The sequence below is a fragment of the Rhamphochromis longiceps genome, linkage group LG16 (assembly GCF_057381845.1).
Source record: "Rhamphochromis longiceps isolate RC_006_pf linkage group LG16, R_longiceps_female_GT1.1, whole genome shotgun sequence".
In the NCBI taxonomy this organism is placed as follows: domain Eukaryota; kingdom Metazoa; phylum Chordata; class Actinopteri; order Cichliformes; family Cichlidae; genus Rhamphochromis; species Rhamphochromis longiceps.
Window position 1 is genome coordinate 30,874,145 of NC_140572.1, and position 19,921 is coordinate 30,894,065.

The window sequence follows — 19,921 nt, forward strand, 5'->3', positions numbered from 1 at the left end:
TACATCAGGCCATGTAGCAAAGTAACTGGTCAGGAAATACATATTTTCACTCAGAGACCAGAGATGACGGAGGTCTTAATGACCTTTTAAAAAGATACAAAATTGGGTCACATATTCATTTTTTAAGAGACTAACATTTGTGGAGTGCTTTTATAAATCTGCACCCACACTGGGAGCAATCAGGACAACCAGAGAAAAGGCACTGTGAACTAAATGCTAGTGACATGAAATGAGTGGCACCTGAGATTAACCTCTTTATCCAGGTGAGTTATTGATGGAACTATCAATGAGAGCACAGCATACTATTGATTGACATAAGACTGACACATGACAATAAATACATTAGAGGATTAGCTAGACAAGTGAAGCATGGAATATCCACGAGCAACCCACCATCATCTTCAAAGTGAGGCAGTTTTCAGTTTGGGTGCATCTTTAGTGCGACATGAAAACTGCTTTTTTATGTACTACTTAACTAGGATGAATGAAATCAGTTTAGGGGACAGTTAAACTTTGAATTGTAATAAGAAAATGAATATTTTAGCAAATTTCTTTTTGTATTAGCCACAACTCAGACTCTCTGTTACTGAAGCTTATGAAGCTTTCACTGCATACATGTACTATGTATGTAAGTTGACACTCAAAAGAGTATACACAGTTACCCTGAGGTCCATTAATAATCCCTTGGGGATACATTGATGCACATGGTATCTGTGGAGACATAAATGGACTTTTACTGTACCCCTGTCTCTGAGAGTATACAGTGCTGGTAGTCAACATGTCAACATGTATGCATGTACAGTGAAACACTGCACTTCAGCAAGACTCTGAAAGAACCACATCCGTTGACCTTTAAAGGTTTTCTTGGGTCTAACAGATCAAAAACGAAACTTTGCAAATATCCAGCTGTTTAAGTACTTCTTACATCTTAGTTTATGAATTTCTCTGAATAAAATTTGGTCCACATTTTGGGTCATCATCATCCTCAATTTTTTTATTGATATTTTCAGTCTCATAAAATTCTGTCAGTGGCAGCATGGTCACATTTGCCTTCTTATTCAAGAATCAAAGATTGAAAGTTTTTTTTTTTTATTGTCAATCCACTACATGTACAGGACACACAGGAGAATAAAAAAGGTTCTCACACTTTAATTTCCTGAAGAATATGAAAATAAATAAAGGACACTAAGTAATATATTTAAAGTAAACCTATGTACAATTGCGGAAGTAGTGCAGGATGTAAAATAAATAAATAAATAGAGCAGCTTGTGAGATTTACAAGCACAGTAGTGTAAAAGACCAACAGCAGGAGATATGACATTAGTGCATCCTTATTATTTTACTACTGTTGTGGCTGCAAGAATGTACCACCTGTAACTGTAGTTTAAAGACTTAAAGCTTTTCATAGAAATACTGTCATTCTTACACTGTCATTCTTTCTACTTATGAAGAGTGAGCTATAGCTGCAGTCTGATAGTTTGGAATGGAAGGTTGGTGGTTCGATCACTGGCTGGTTGAGTCTGTATGCCAAACTGTCCTTTAGTTTCCCACCAAATCTATTGCCCCATGAAACCACACTCTTTTCTTGCATTCAAACTATAAACATGTTTATTTCTGCTGAAACATTTTAACATGGGAGTATATATGGACTACCTAGATTTTAGAGAAACCCTCAGGTGGCCACTAGAGGAACTGCAGATTTTGTCTTTATGTTAGACCTTTGATGCTGCCACAGCCGTTAAATCAAGGCATCAACAGCAACTCTAAAAAAAATCTAAAAAAAAGGCAAAATTTGCGATATTTGAGTGGGAATGAAAACTAGTTGGTAAAACAAAGAGATATGAACATGTCTTTAAACTTTAGATGAACACATGAAAGAGAGTGGGGTGATGTCAAGTCCGAAAAGATAAAAAATAATAATAATGATTGTCAGATTAACTGAAAACAGCCATCTTGTTGGTCCTTGGGGAAAATAAGTGGCTTGATTTCAACTCTTGACATTTTCGTGCCTGGATTGAGGATTAGCAGCTTGTTCCCTCTGGAGTGAACACATTGTGGTTGTTTAAAAAAAATCACTTTTGCCTAAATGAGTCGAGTTTTCATGCCCTCCTCTAATCACAGGCTCCAGATTGTCTTAAGACAGAGGGAGTTACCACTTCTCCTGTAAAAACAGGAAGGCGTGGATACATCGAGCGCCATAGTAGCCATGAGTGACACTCTGCGAACACGAATCCCTTCTGTCATTCATCAGCTTCCCAGTGGTCTATCGTTGCTATGACTCCTCTGCCACAAACAGTAGGACTTTCTCTATTGTTCTTCACAACTACATCCCACTCTCATCCAAGACTTTCTAAGACATGCTGTGATTTGTCATTACTCATTCTGTTAATAAAACACCCGGTGATTTTATTCAAAAGGGGATCACAAGGACACACAAAAAGCCCCATGTCATCACAGGTAAAAAGCTGTTCGCGAGCGAGGATGAGGTGAAAGTCGTTTACTCAGCAAAACTAGAACTTTACGCTGCAGCTTGAGGCTTCACTCTGTCCCCAATGGCTAAATGTTTGCAATCATGCTGCATGGGACCACCACTCGTGAATGAATGACAGCTTCTTGACAGCTTCATTAAGACCACAGATGGCAGGGGAAGTGGAGAGGAGCTGGAACAAATGCAGTGCTGGTGAAATGTGAACGAGGCCGCGGGACCTTTTCACAGCTTGCGTGGCTGGCCCGAGCCCAAGCAGCCTGTTTGGGCAGCCCGTTCCCCCTATCCAAAATCTGGCTTCGGCTGAGATCATGGTGCCCCTGCAGGTGAGATCTGATGTCGTGGTGGTAACTTCTCTGCTGCTTCTGCTGGTGGGCGAGTTCCAACTGCTGCCCCCTAAAGACCAGGATAGGGTGTGAGGACTACATGTGTGTGGTCATATAATTACTTACATCTGCACTTACACGCAGGACAGTCAAGAACAAGGTTTTGATAAATTAATGAGAACGCTGATGTGACCACAAGTGCTTTTTTACATCCTCCATATGGTGTTTTTGTGTAACAAAGGAAAAGATCTGTCAGTCGGTCATTAACTATTGATTCCCATGTAAGTCAAGCTCCATTTAGGCTTTTATGAAAACAAACCACAGGAAAGAAACCAATCAATAATTATTGAGTATATCGTAATGTAGGAACCCACAAGGTCTGGGGGTCATTTGGCAACAAAAAGCTGGATGAACTTGAGAAATCCCACTGTCGCCGCATTCATTTTTAATAGCTTTAAAATGACATGTGTGTTAACACCAGGGATTTATGAGGGTTAGGATAGAAATGCAAGCCAACTAGCATCAGGAGCAGACAGAACTTTTCTTCTGGGCGAAACTGCTCTTCTAAAACATGCTGTAAATACAGCCAGAGGTCAAACGGCCTCTGCGGCCCTATTTGGATGTCTCATTTTCTGTCTGGCCAAAACAGTCGACCATGCAAATTATGGGAACATAACTGACCACTCCCCAAGCAACCACCATCAGGCACTGCAGGGCGCCTGAGATCCACACTGCTGCTGTGGAGATGCTTTGCATAGAACAACATGTAACACTGCTATTCATTCTAACCACTCTATCAGATTTTACAGTAACTATCATTATTATTGCATCTTTATTAATGAGGCAATTCCACTTCATTTCTCTGAATTTCCTACTGTAGGTTTGCAGTCTAGGGGTTAATTTTGCACTCTCCAGCATCTATATAGTTAACCAGGGAAACACGTTAAACCAAATTAACATGTTGGGGAAAAAACACAAGCTCTTTGTTAATTTTTATGTGATTTTTAAATGCTATCATTTTTTCCAAATATAACTGAAAAGCTTTATTCTTGAAAATCAATTAATCAGCATGCTTGTACTATGTTGTTAGACTGCTACCCTGATTTGTGCTTTGCTGCTGTGGCTGTTTTGTCAAGCAATTAATGGCAAAGGGTCCATGTATCTCATGTGTCTAAAGAATTAAAAAAGAGAAAGAGAGCTGACGTGTGTCTCAGAATAAAGTCAAATTAACTGAAAATCACACAGCCAAAAATACAGAGTTGTACAGGTGGAGAGGTGGACACGGGTTTAACGCATGCATTCAGCCCTACAAGAGGTGAGATAAAAGAAATGCCGAACACACGCGAATTCAGCTCCAACGTCACATTTTTGCCAGGGAATGATTAATGCCTGTAGAGGAGACTGTGCATCATTGCCCTATTCAGACACATGCGGGCACCTTCATATACAAGCACACGCACACAAACACACACAGCACCCAGGAGGGGAGGGTTATCAAACATAGAAGGGGATGAATAAACTTGTGTCGGGAAGCAACTAAGAGGAAAGTCTCAGGGGGTCTGCAGATAGAGTTGCCAAAGGATCTGTCTAGACTCTTTGCTACCACCTACACAGCATATGGTACAGGCTGATAACTGAGGCACAAACGAATAAGACTTGTGCATGTTAACAAGGAGGGAAAATGACCAGATATGCTAATGAATGTGTCCAGTGACAGCAGCAGAAAGCAGAGGCTGCAGCAGGTGAAGCCAGAGGTACAAAGAATGGAAGGTGGTGCTATCAACAAGTTTTAAAAAAAATCCTTCAGGGTGGAGTGTGAGCGAGATTGTACTGACATTTGATTTATCTCTCATTTCCTCAGCTGACATTATCGCTCCAAAAAAAATCATCCTTCCTGGAGCCATGGGAAAAACAAAAATACTGCGCAGATTAGTCCCTGCTGTTTCATTTGAATCATACTTTTTCATAACTTTGTTTGCTGAGAGATGTACAGTATTTTTGTCTTATATGAGTGGCGGTGCGAGGGCAGTGTGGTTAGCCTGGCGTGGGCCTGGGCCAAAGGCACCTCATATAAAAACCAGCCACAGTGAGTCCTACAGCTGGGACCGGCCGTGAATTGACACTATGCCCATTCCATTAGTGGTTAAAATGGGCTGTGGTGTATGTATGAAACTGTCCAAGCTATCCACTCTGTGTTATATTTTAAATCTGCTCCCGCATTACATGGATGGAACGTCCCATTCAGCAAAAAAACAAAGCACAACCAAAGCATGTTTCCTCAAGTTTCCACCACTCTATTTATGTTTTTTTTTTTTTTTTTTTTTTACAATACATATTGATTGCTACCTAAGCAGGGACTGCTGGCTCTGAGAAATGAAAATGATATGAAATAAAAAAGTAAACTTAAAAAGGGGGCGAGAAATCAGTCTTTTGGAGCCTTTGACGCAAGGGGTGGGGCATCTTTGTCTCTTTCACATGCTGCTTCACTGCTCATCTCTTTTTCTCCTCACACACACACACACACACACACACACACACACACACACACACACACACACACACACACACACACACACACACACACACGCACGCACACCTTACTTAGAAAACATGTTTGAAATGTCAAATATTTTTCCCCGTTCAACACTGTACACTGTACTGTAGATGGACACATGTTGACATTTTTTGTACAGTACTGCTTTAGTCAGACTGTTTTTGGAAAGCGACAGTTATCTTCAGTAAACATCTGACAGTAAGGCAATGCTTGAAATGCTTGCCAAGTAGTTATAGAAGTCAGGAGAGTGTGGATAAAATTCAATACAGCTGATGCTGACAATTCTCAACATTACTAAAAGATTAACAATTAAACCCTGCATTTCCTCTAATGTCCACTAGAGGCTCCAGAAATAAGTCAGTCCCCAGAGACTACTATGCAAAAACTTCCAACTTTACAGCAGTAGTTATTTACAGAAAAAAATATCTTGATCTTTATAGCTAATTTCCCCCATCATAACAACTGTTTAAATTACATTAGCTGTCTGCTAATCTTCACCTCAGCTAATTGGAGTCCCTGAACTGGACCTTTGGACCATGAGCTGTCATTAGCAAGTATATGTATCCACACAACCTAACTAGCTAGAATTAGTTTATATATGCAATCTGTTTCACTACTGCAGGTTTAATTTGTTCACTCTGAGGAGCACAGTGTGCCATAATGGTGCCTTGCCTAATGTCTGCTTTGGGTGGAATAAAAAAGTCTTAATATAACACAGGACCTTTGGCTTATAACAGATGTTGAATTTTGAACACTTCCACGAAACACTTGATATGCTGTGACTTACAAAAATCTGCTGCATACACAGAAACAAGCAGCATCCAGGATGTCCTTGTGTTTTTCCTGATACATTCCCTCATTTCACAGTCGACCCACCACGCCGTCCTTCGCACTCCCTCGGACACCGCCCTCCTCTTCCTCCCTCCTCCTTCTCCTCCTCCCTCCTCTCTACCTGCAGGACCCGAGCTCATTGTTTTTGCCCTGCTGATTAACCTCTCCTACGCCTCAAGGAATGTCTCACATTGGGTTTCCGGATGTTTCTGGCTCCACAACATGCCCAGCTTTTTCTAATGAGCTCCAGCCACCCTGAGCTCTGGGCGAGTTTGCCTGCTGTGATTGGCACCTGCTCGGGAGGACAGTGTGGCTGTGAAATAGGATGAAGTTTAGGCCCATCCTACAGCAATCAAATGACAGAGTGAGGCTGAATGCCTGAGTGAAACTGCAACACATCATGCAGCTTTAGATGTATTTTGTGAATGTCTTTTTGGGTTTTTTTTTTGGTCTATAAATAATATGAAACTGATGTGAATCATTATAAATTCACACTCCTGTGTTCCAGTACACATCATTTTCATTTCATTTTCATAATCCATCCATCCTCTTCCGCTTGTACAGTCCAGGGGGGCTGGAGCCTATCCCAGCTATCTTAGGGCAAAAGGTGGGGTCCATCATGGACAGGTTGCCAGTCTGTCCTAGAGCTAACACAGAAAGACAGACAATCATCCATGCACACATTCCCTCCGATGGGCAATTTAAAATCACCAACTGACCGAACCCCATGCATGTCTTTGGACTGTGGGAGGATACTGGAGTACCCGGAGCCAGGATTTGAACCCAGGACCTTCTAACCAATGCACCACAGTGTCACCCTCATTTATAATTTGATTGGATTTTATTTATAGCACCAGTTCACAACAAGTCCCCTCAAGAGATCTGAAAAGATACGCTATGAGCAAGCATTTAGCAAACTCCTATTTGACAAGAAAGAGACCTCTAACAGAACCAGGCAATTATCTGAACATATTATTGGTCAGATAATTGCATTGAAAATGCTCCAAAAGGTTTCATAATTGGTAGCACAATCCACAGTCAGAACAACAATGAAGAGTTTCTTTGAGTTTCAAGGACAAAGCTGCACCTTCCTCTGTGATCAGGATGTTTGCTTTTCTTTATCCCTGTGAATACTCTACTTTTATTGGCCAGACTTGGATGTGGTCGACAATAAATTCATCCTACTAGCAAGTGTTGCTTTATTGCCTAATTCCTCTGTGCCAAAAAGCTCTATTATTGTGCAAAAAATTTTAAAAACACATCAGTGAGACATACTAGCTGGCAGGTTCCTTCATCAACATAAACACACACTTTCATATGTGTTTTTAATTCAAACATCTATTTCACTGACATCATTTTATTTGACAAAAAGCTGCTGAGTTTATGTAGAACTGTCTTCCCAGACAACAAAATACCAGTATCTCTAGAACGGTGGGAGTTCTCTAACTGAAATGAGCCTCGACTTTCCATGATTACCCCATCAAAGCTTTTTTTTTTTTTTTTTTACCATGAAACACCCACTTTTGCAAGTGACTGTATATTATAATGTATTCAAGTAAATGCAATACTGACCCTTCTCATGACTAACTGGGACATGCTTGATTAACAAACTGGGGCCCCACTCAGGCCTGCATAAGACAAGGAAAACCCACAAAAACTCGTTCCAGTCCATCCCCAAGACAAACACATGCTCTCCCCGCTCATCCGGCCTCACCTAACCCATGAATTTGATCTACTCAAAAATTATTTATGATTCACGAACTGAACAAAGGTCCTACAAACATAAATTCCACTGACCCAGCAACACAGTTTTCCTGTTCTCCCTTCACAGTAAAAGTCAAGCACTGTGCTTCTAAAAGCTTGTCTTGTGGAGCAGCAGAAGGAGGATATAATCAATTTGCATTTGCTGAAGATCTAGGACCAAAACATTTAGCCTTAGCACCATCCCGTTTATAACTTTGACAGTGTATCAGCACAGAGAATCCTACACTTTAAAGTCAATTAACCCAGCAGACTTTGACTGCGTGGGGCTCGCTCCCTCTCACTTCCTCAGCGTTTTCTGACTATTGTCAAATGACTGTTCTGGCGCAAAAAGGTGTTAAAACACCATGTCTGCTTTGTTTTGAGGAATAAAACATGGCATCACCCCATGCAACCAAGGCGCAGTCTCTCCCAGACTCCTGGGTAATACTTGAGTGCATGCTGCTTAGTCACCCGGACAGAACCTCGCCAGCAGGAGTGATGCTTCACATAATGGGAAATCAATTCTATTTTTGTTGCCTGGGTAGGTGGGCTTAAGGAGTAATTACTCGGTCAAGAAACAGGAGACCAGGGTAGAGAGAGAGAGGCAGGCTGTCCTCACAGCTTATCCACTGTGGGCCTGTGCTGATGTGAAACCAATACCATTATCCAGTTAAATCCGCCATGGCCTGCTCCTGCTCACTAAGAAAAACAGTGGTGCAAGGCTGCACCATCGACGTGTGGATCTCCTTAATGAGATTCCTTGGGGTACATTCTCAAGGATTTCATGATTCTTCCAGCGCTGACTTGTCTCCAACCGGCTGGTGGGTCTACAGAGAGGCAACAAATGATTACACATTTAAACACACCAGTGCTCTTATCAGGACACTCCATTTGTTATAGTCATCCCCCGAAACCCCAACCCTGCGAACTCAGCATCCCACTACAGGAGAAACAAGGCAGTCTTGACTCAGACAGACAGACAGATGTAGTTTCCCTTACATAACAGGTCTGTGTGGGCCTTTTAAAGCTACTAGGCCTAAAACTGCTCATATGTACGTGCATACATTTCTTTATTAAATACATTTTGAAACCACAAAGATGAAAAATTAGGAGCAAAGTTAAAGTTAGACAAACAACACAAGAAACAGATCAGAGAAGCTAAATTTTTGAACAGGAGAAACTTTACCTTTGTTCCAACCAAGCAATTATTCCATAAAAGGATACTGGACATTCACTTCACTTATACTGTAGGTCTTAGAGAGACTCCAGAAATGATCTTTCTCTTAATCTTTCCTCGGTCAAATAAAAGTCTTTGGTAGCTTAGCATCAGATCATGATCGGAGTATGTCAACCATCAGATGTGATCTGTCCAACCAGCTAGCATTCCAGTTGCATCTTCTGTTAACGCATTTTTCTTATCCACAAAAGTAACCCATATATCCCCTTGTGTTAATACAATGCGGAAATGGGGTCAGGTAAATCGATAGGTCCTTGTGGCTTTGCTGACCTTTGAGCTCAGCCAGTCACAATAATGGGAAAAGTGAGTCAGTGTTGATTAAGTGTGTAGAGATCCAGAGGCTTTATTCCCCCTTTCTCAAACATGCTGTACGTTCAAACCCTGAATCAATTCTACTTTTCTTCCAATGCCTCCCCTCCTGTGTTCTCCCACTCCTCCCTTTCCCTCACTCAGCTTCCGTCACAGCAGGCTTTGCATCTTTTGTAAAATGTGTGAAAAACACAATGAAGGTTTAAGATGATTGAACTTGGGGTTGAAATCTGGATGCATCTCTCCCCGACCCAATTAAAGCAGAGTCAATAGAGACCAAATTAAAAAGCCCCGGGGTGGTGGTCCTTGCCAGAAAATGCCAACGAAATCAAGACAGTCAAGGCCGGCACAAAGGCAGAACCCCTTTAGTTCTGTACAGTCCTCCTGAGCTCCCCTGATTAGAGCAAAGGGGGATTATTTAAGGCCTTTTCTTTCATAGCCAGAGTAAATGAGGGGAGAGGGTATCCATTCACACAGGGCAAAGGGCTGGGAAAAATGGACGACTTTGGGTTGGGAACCATTGACGCTGCTCACTGATGGGTGAACAACCCACCTCCCAAAGACAACACCCACAGTGGCAAAAAAAATCTAAATTAAAATGGAAAATAGCTCTGGTAGGCAGGGTTAAGACAAACATTGGGAAATGGCAACCTATCCAGTAAAACTGTGGTAAGATTTTATGATTCCCATGCAGTTTTCCACAAATACCTTCTATATGGACTCATTGGATCTTTAAGCACCAGATTCAAACATGTTTAAGGTTTGGATGACCGTATTTAGACCCCAGATTTAAGCCACCATATATAAACCCCCGTGGAAAAATGCAATTTGTGCCACATGATATAGAAGAATTTAAAAACAATTGTGCCAGATGGCAAAGTTTGTGAACTTCCTGATGTGGCCAATCCCATTCATCTGTAATTATGCTAAAGCTTGTTTTCAAATTCCTGAATGTAGACTGGTTTAATGAATTCTTGACCTTTATTTCAAGAGTTATACAAGGATGCTGGTCTCAGCGGCTGCATGAATACTCTACTATCTCCCCCTACTACCTTCATAATTAGGTCCCTTCACTCTTCTAAACACCCATCTTGTGATTCCCTCTCGTACAATTTAGTCACAGCATGTCAGATTGGAGGTTAAGGAACCCTACCCCTTCCATAGGACCTTTAGTAGATGAGCGCCCTCATTTCAGCCTCAGAGCCCTGTGGAGACACCTTTCACTGGGCAAAGCCCTCTCCTGGCGGGATGTGAAGCAGTGAGGGAGCTAAACTAATTACAGCTGGTCCTGTCTCCCTCTCTGTCTAAGCCAGGGGCTTACCCAGCACAATGGGGCCTTTAGCAGAGTGCCTATCCTCTTTTGGCTCCACGGTTTGGAAGCACTGAGGCCTACAAAGAGACTTCCATTAGTGTAATTAGAGGCAAAATGAAGTGCAGTTTTGTTCTGTATCTGTACTAAGTTGTTTGGCATGTTTTTTGTCTGTCTTTTTTGTGATGCAGGGACCTCTGGATTCTTTTAGCTTTTGCTGAGCACTTGGGTGATAATGAAACACACCCTATAGGCTCAGAGGCCATATCTGATGAGGGCTCCTTTACTGTTTGTTTTCCTTTTGTGTTGACATTAAAAGAAAATACATTAATCTTATTCCTATGGCAACGGGCCTCTGGGATACTTTTTAGGAGAATATTTATCTTAAAACATCTTGCACTATCTTAGCAAGAGATTTTTCCCTACGTTGGTAAAATGAAAATGCTGGCTATTTCACATAAAGCTTCTTTCCTCTCTGAGTATAAGACGCAGGGCTTAGCTGGGATATAATTGTGTTTATTTTACGAGAACAATCTAAGCTGAGACAAAACACTTGTATCTGTGTTTCCCTGCTAAGTCAGCCAGAAATCTATTGTCTTTTTCTGAAAACAAAGACTTACAAATAAAACCTCCAACCATGGCTTTTATTTTGCAGTTGTTAATGGATCAGATAAAAGGGCACCTTCGGCACCATTTTAAATATCAAAATCAGTGTTTTCTGGAGGACTGCTTCTAATGAAGCTATGTCAAAATGATGTATCGCTTCAGGGCTTTTATAAACAAGTCAAAATTGCATGTTGGATATTGAGATGTTTAACAGTCCAATAAATAAATCAATGAATCATAAACTCTAGTCAGTCGATTTGTTTCTTTGTCACATACAACAGAGTAAATTCTGGATTTTCAACAACTGTATAACAACTGTACAAGGAGAGACTATTTTTCCAGCTCAACTCTTTAAATTGTATTAAGGCTTAAAGTTTGCTTTATTAGAGGCATGGCATCTTTGACTGACAGCTGTCTGCTAGCTGTCTGCTAGGCTTCATCTCAGCTAATCAGAGTCCTTGAATTGGACATCTGGACCATGTTGGAGCTTTTTGAAGCAATTATTTTATTTTAGTTTAATGCAATTATCTCACCAATAATATGACTCATGTGCAGTTACTTGTACTTTGAGACCATCCAAGAAATCTAGGCTCTAGTTTTGGTTAGCATTTTTAGGATTTTATTTTAATGGTACTCAGCACTTCTGTAGCCTATGAATATGGCTTTTCTTTTTAAGCTAGCTAACTTTAGTTGCTTTAAAAATTTTCACTCCACCCTCTTCTTCAACTATAGTCACCTCTGTATCCAAAAATCAGGCACAGATAAATGTTAATCTTGTCCCCTAGATCCATATATTATAACCAGAAATGATTTAGGATAAATGCAGCAAGTCTTCTGCGTGTGTTTTTGACTGCCCAGCTTACAGTTTATCTCACTTTGTTCCCAGTGTGTTATGATGTCTTCCCACACACGGAGGCCACTAAATCACAAATAGTGGTTATTGACTGATAGTAACTATTTATTACCTAACTTTTAAGCTGCATCTGTATTCATAAATTCATTTTCACAGCACTTGGAGGATTTAATGGACAGATTGTTATTTCAAAACTATGCTGCTGCAGTTTGCTACTCAAAAATGCTCACTTCCATATATTACATAGTCTGATATTTTATGTGGGGTACTAAAAAATCCTTGATAAGAGAGACATTACTGTTAGAAATTATACTGAAATTCAATTTGAAATTCTTCTGCCTTTCTATTAAATTTTGAACTCTAAAAGTCTTTCTGTTAATCTCCTCCTGGTGGCTTTTCTGCCCTTTAGCTACATCCCACAACCTAGCTCTGCAGTCTTCATTTATACAAATCTTGTAAGAGCATGCAGGCTGCCAGAAACGCCCTGCCGTCTGTGTTGTTTGCCTCAACAACCGCTGTCATGAAGCTCAGCTTGACACCGAGGAAACAGTGATGAGTGAGAGAAGTGGACCCAGCCGGGTAGGAGATGACGACAATGATCCAAGCCACAGCCCAACTCCCACCCCCACCTCCTTTGGGGGCAAGCTTCTTGGAGACTCAGGTCTGCACCTCCAGAGGCCCCAGACCCTGGTGCTGATGGATGTCCAGGTGGCTGACCATGAGAGATGAAGGGCCCGCTAGCAGATGGACGATGGACCCTGAAGCTGACAGGGTTAGTGTGAGATGCAGCACAGCTGAAGGGGGCAGCAGGGGCTGTCATCAAGATCATCACTCCAAAATGGGCCCTCAGCCCTGTGCTAATTGCTGTGAACCTATACATGGAGTACAATGAAAAGATGTTCATGCAGTTTGTACTGGCTGTTTGCCCGAGCAGGCTGTATTTCACCACATACCAAATAAAAGAACTCTAAAATATACTTATGTGACCATTTCTCATCAGTTTACTGTGAGGCACCATCATCTGCAATCTTAGATAAACAAAGTATCCACAGAGTGCCTCTTGTATAATATTGTAAAATATTGCTTCGTGGAATTAATAGCACATGTATAACACATGCATCGATCGAAATCTGTCTAGCAGCTTAATTTATAAAAAATTATTCCCCCCTCCAAAAAATAAAAAGTAAAACTATTTAAGTGCAAAACATATCCTGAAGTGTTAATGTTAAGAAATACGTAAAGACAAAAGCAGAAGCTTAGGGTACTTGCAAAAAGTCGATGTACTTTTAAGTCTTTTCAATTATAATATAAACAATGAAATTTTAATTTTAAAAAAGGTTTTAAAATCAAGTTACAGTGATATAAAAATCAAAAGGAAAGCATTAATTACCATATAATATTAACTAAAACCTGACAGAATACAGAGACGAAGGAGCATAGAGAGTCTTTTGCCCCAAACTTTGGAAATGCTAATGACATCATCACATGAGATCAACATGTTTGATTAGAAATTGACATTTTAGTTACCAGTGTTGGAACAATACGGTTGCTGTCATGGTGACTTCTACACTTAGAGAGAAGAGTTATTATTTGCTCTTGTATTTCTATCCACTGAGTATCAGACTTCAGTGGACACTGTTTGGTCACATGTGGCTTTTAAAAAGTTGACCTCTTAAGTCTAAATTTGGTTCAGGAGTGAAAGGTCATGAATAATCAAGGTTTAGAGGACACCTAGTCATTTTTTTTTTCAATCCCGCATTTGTTCCTATTTTAAGTGGCCGTGAAATGGTTGTGATCAGTCTGCGAGCACACATGACCATTTCAGTACTGTAAACCTCTGAGCCTGTTGACAGTAAAAAACTATATATTGGCAAAGCATTGCAGAGGCACTGAAGAGTATCTTTTCAGCAGTCTGAGATGACCTTTCCCTTTCTCACCAAATCTCAATGTTAATTAAACATCTGGCAAAGTCCTTTTTTCAACATGGTTTTGCTGGGCACAGCACTTCTGCAGGCAGCAGTAGTCGAGTTAGGCCATTCTTTAAAAAGCAGGATATATCAATCACAGTATTGCAAGAAAGTCAATGCACAAGTCTATTTTTTTTAAATGCAACATTTGATTGGCAAGTAATTTGCTTACTAAATGTGTGTGTATAGTCCAGAAATATGAATAGAACCTGTTTTTTAAATATAAACTACACCTTTTGCCATTTACGTCTAGATGGAAATTCTGCCTCGTTGTGTGTTGTTGAACTTGACTTTTTTTTAGCTGTTTCTTAGGCCTGAAGCGTTATTTTGCTCAGTTGTGATTTTACAGAAATGCGTAATTGTCCAGTCCATAGACAGGCAGGCACTGCTCAGCACATGTCCCGTTGTGTCTTTATAGAAGAAGATCATGTTGCAGACTAAGGCAGAGCTCAGGTTACTGTGTGCTTTTTCATATGAAAAGTTTCCGATACTCAGACGGAGGCACACGCAGCTAGAGCACTGCACTCTCCCATGACTGACTTCTAAGTGGTGTTTAGCCATAACAGGTCATAGAGTCTTGACTGAATGTAAACATATTTGACAGCAGTAAAATGATACCAGCAACACAGAGCGACCCCCACAAAGCCTCTAAATCCCTCTGTGGGGGTTTGCCTTTTTACACCTGCAGGCCATGAGCTGCAACACCACGGTCACAATCCATCTGCTCTTCCTGTCCCAGGCCAAGGTCGACAGTCTGAGGGGGCACACTGAGATGGAATAACGACCCACCCTAGGGTGTTGGGCTCCTTCAGTTTGGCTAATGTTGTAAACACCTGACGTTGAGCCAGGTGCAGACAGGGAATCACAGACCTGTGTCAGACAATTTTCTAACAGATTTGAATGACTAAGGATGATTCAGACAAGGAGAAAAAGCCTATCAATTAATGCCAAAAATTATAATTAAGCCTGTGCTTCATGACATGAACCTCTCCTTTCTTGTAGGGTCTCTGCCTTACAGTGCTAAGGCAGCTGTTTACTGTTTGTCTCCCTCCAAACCTTTGTAATTACCACCAACTTTGACTTGTAATGGGAAGCATTTACCAGAAAGTTTTGGTGTATTTTCTCACTTCTCTATTAGGGAAGAAGAAAATGCATTACTTGGTCTGAGATCAGCCAGTTAAGGCTTTAGTAGATAGCTATGAAGTGAGTACGTCATCACTTCGTAAGCAGATTAGAAGCTTTACCTGCTATATTGTTGATAATGCAAAGAAAATGAAGAAATGCAATTCCCTTTAGGGATCAGAGGCAGCTCCTACATACTCCTGTCACAACCCAAAATTCACCCACTCAGGCGAATGCAGATACAGAATGATAAGAAGTTGTAATTTACCGCAGGAGAAGATCGCTGTCAACTGATAAAACAACACAGTTTTATCTCGTAAATATGCTTTGCAATTACTCATCTTCTGGGGGCCTGGAGGTTAGCAGCAAATTGTTGTTTGACTATCTGTTATTTGGAATCTGTGTTAGACCTCCAGACAATAAACTGTATGTATACATCTGAGAATACAGTCTCAGCTTGTTGAAAAGTCAGCGTGACAGAGGGTCACTCGTACAGAATTTTAATGAACTCTTTGATTGGCCTGAAATTTGTGTGACTGCACCATACTCAAGAGATTTTGCAACAAGTGAAGCCCGAGATGCTCCAAGTTTTCCTGACACCATTTGGCTGTAGTGCGGCTCAAAGTGAGAAGTGAGTAATGAAGTAGATTTGTCAGCTTTGAGGGAGAGTTGAAGAATTAATGTCAGAGTTGAATTAATAGACTTCTAGGCTCATCCAGCCTCAGTGTACATGGATGAAGGCTTGCTAATTAATAGCAAAACAAAGAAAGGATGATAAAAACCTCACACTGAGGCTGTGCACGGCAGATGAAAGACACTAATGCTGCTTGTGAAAAGGAGGGCAATTATTAGATGGGAACAAAGCTGCTGAATTAAAACTGTTTTCTTTTGCAGTCTGTGTTATCCACCTTTCCTTAAAGGCAGAAGACCAAAGTGGCCCCCTCTGCTTGTAAGGGTTACACAGACAGTTTTATAATGGCCTTTGATGCTCTAACAGCCACTGTAATTGTCGCTCAGCACAGGAAGTGTGCTCCAACGGTTCCTTGACTGACACTAGTTTGCTACACGTTGCCATGGAAACAGCATAGCAAATTTTACCCAGGTTTATTTACATGGGCAAACATGTTGGCTACTGAATAATACCTAGTTTCACAGACGGACTGATAATGTGGTTAAAGACAATTACTGGATCCGTGGTCGCCCACTTAAACTCAATCAATAACAATTTACATCATCCTTTTGTCTAATTTGAAGAACTGTCCTCTTGTTACATGAGCAGCTGTTGGAAACATCTTTACGTTCTGAAAATATAAACATTTCTAAGATTTTATTATTCTGAAACTTGTGGTTAACATGTATCTGTGTCTCGGTGATGCCCCCGTACAGATACCCAAACTTGCTGACATGGATCATTAATTTAAGACGCGATCCCTGTGTCTGAATATCGTTACTTCTAACGCTAAAAATTAAGATGGCAGCAGTCAGTAGCTCAAAATGCAGAACCCAAAATCAGAAGGTGACACAATGTTAGCTAAGTAATGGGAGCTGAAACAGTGTTTATTACTCATTTCAAAGCAGTTTATCCACTTTCCAAAGCCGTGTAGCGGGTCATGTTGGACCCTTTGCTGTGCCACGTGTTTGACACGACTGTTGGGTGACTCATGGTAAACAAGCAAGTCTAAAGAGCAGAGGTGATGCTTTTGTGGCAGAAGAAAGACAGCTCATTATTAATGAGTTGGTTTAAACTTCTAACTCACAGGTGTTAAATGCAAACCGATAAAGACATCGCATGGAAATTAATAAAACACCAGCTGAGTCGTAGACAAACAATTAAATAACAGAAAGTTTGTTTTTTTCTACCACAGAAATGTTCATTTTTTATCAAAACAAAAACAAAAAGAAAGAAAAGAAATAAATATATTCTGTCAATTAACAGAAATGTAAAGTTTTATAATTAAAGGACTGTTTTATATAAAATTACAGTTTTATTTCTTACAATTTCTTTGTCATTTAGAAAAACTGAGACATCGTTTTCCTATCTTAAAATGCCTCAGGGATTTAATGTGTAGTTAAGCTTCCTTACACTGACAGAAAGAGGAGTTTTGCTGGTCCGGCCCACTTTGAGCTGGATGTGGCCCATTTGTGAGGGCTACATTGTTGCTACTGACTTCAGATGCTAAAGCTTGATGGTTCAGCTCTCAGTGTCTCCAGGTTCATGACCAGGAGGTCTGTGACTCAACTGAGCTCATCGGGACATAAAGACATAGAAACGCTTCAGGATAATAACTAATTAATTAATGTATTACTGTAAACCTAGCTTGGCCTGTCTTCTCTGAAGGCCGTGAGACGTTTTAGGTTGAAATATAAGAATTTCTGAGTGAAATAATGTGACTGTTGGTTGAAGTGTTCAGATGTGTATAAAGAACTTTATTGCAAAATAACTTTTGCATTAAGTGTTCAATTAGTAGGTGGTCACTAAAAAGCCTCTCGCATCTTTTGAAAGTTAGGTTAGAATAATGAGCGTCCTTGGAAGAAAAATGTCTGAAATTGCCTAAAATGAGCAGAGCTCTGTGTTCTCAGGCTGACGGGGGGAGAAACTGCCAGAACACGCCTGCTTCTATATATTTATTAATGAATTTCTTTGATGGAAAAGGGCACCTTAATTATTTTTTCTTATGTGTCCAATTTTTGCTCGATTATGCATGATGACAGTGTGATTTAGAGATGAGTAGTGTAATTACTGATAAAACTAGTCAAGAACTACGGGGGCCCTTGTCTAATTTAAAATGCCTCAGCTTTTCTTTGAACCTCTTGTACAAAGATCTTTCTAGTAAATGACATGCACGCATTTCTCTTATTCTATTTAGGTGGGCATGAGCAGAAAATCACTGTTTAGCTTTTTTCCTCCATTCTGCTACCTTTCAAGTCTATGATTAAAATCTGGAATGTTCCAGATTTAATTAACTTACGATTTACTTTTTCTTCTTGTGCTTCCCGGCAAGGATATTAAAAAAGGGGCATTATTCAGGAGTACGAATGGATGCTAAGCATCACTGGAAATCTAGTCTAACAGGCTCTGACAATAATGAAATTTATATGCCACAGATAAACCGGAGAGTCTGTGCTACAGCAGGCTCCTGAGGTTCAAGACAAATTTAGATATAGTTGCTCTTATTGCCGAGCTTCTGTTTTATGTGAGGCTTTTGTCTAAGTACAAAATGCTCCTCGCTTTGACACACACACAGAAGTTTTAAAGTGCTCATGAAAAGAGATGATGAGTAGTGGAAAGGGTGAAGAAGACTGAGACAAACAACATAAATGCTCAAGTGGACTTAAAATATAAAATTAAAATTAAATTGTTTCCTGGGTTTACAATTAATCAGTTTACGAAACTGTCTCTGTGTTTATTAAAATCATATTATGATATATTAATTACACAAATATTCCTCATAAAAGGGTGTAACTATTATTTTTGTACTGTTATGGTAACAGAGTCTCTCGTCACCTCCTTATCTCTGTGTGTCATGGATTACTTGGGGTTAAGACAGCTGTTTGGTGATATATTATTGGAGAAACTGTGTCACTGGATCTGCTGGTGACTGGGGTGTTTTGGCTCTACATGAGACCACAGGACGACACAGCTGCTGGAGACACCGCACTGAGATTTTGAATCAAGTCCTGGATGAACATACCTGCTTTAATGTGTGTTCAGCTGCTCCTGACATGAATATGATCATCTGTAATAAATGTATTTGTGTTTTAGAGTAATCGTCTGCATCTCCTGAACAGTTATTTAAACATCAGTCCAAACGCTGACCTGATCACAGTAAACAAAATTAAAGACCAAGCTGCAGAAAAAGAGTTAAAGTATATCATATTTTTGTGCATCTCACAATGTATATAAAAATATATAAATTCTTTTGACCATCAAGTTCCTGTAGTTAAAACCTGATATAGTAATAGCACTGTTTTAACAATGCCAGGTCAATTGTCCAACCCTAACCCTATACTTTTGGAAGGAAAGATTTTCAGTTTTATTAAAATATTTCTTACTTTTGACTTGGAAAACAGTTTATTAAAGCCAAAAATCACATTCTAAGAGCACAGGGTGAGACTTTAGGTTTCCTGTCTTTGTCGATTTTGATTCCGGCCTCACAAAGTAACACCTAGCGTATTAAAACGATTGATCCAACTCGTTTTCATTTCATCCTGCCTGGTCTCCGAGTGCCTCTTTGGCATCATGTTGCATTTCTCTCTTTAATTCAAAACAGCTCTTACAAAAACTCGATTTTACATGTGATCACTTTTACTGTCATCATCTTTTTGATATAGTCCTGTTCACGAAGCAATATTCCATCTTTCCATTTATTTCCACTTATCCAATTCAGCACCTCTGGGGCACGGTCAGGGGCTGGAACCAGCTGCCATCAAGTAGCCCTGACTATAGTATGCATTTGATGCTGGCCTAAATTTGGACAGAGTCAAATGTTGGACCCCGCCTACATTGGTAAGCATTGTAGGAGTTAGTGGGCGGAGTCAAATATTTGGCCCAGCCTACTTGTTACTGAACTATGTTAAG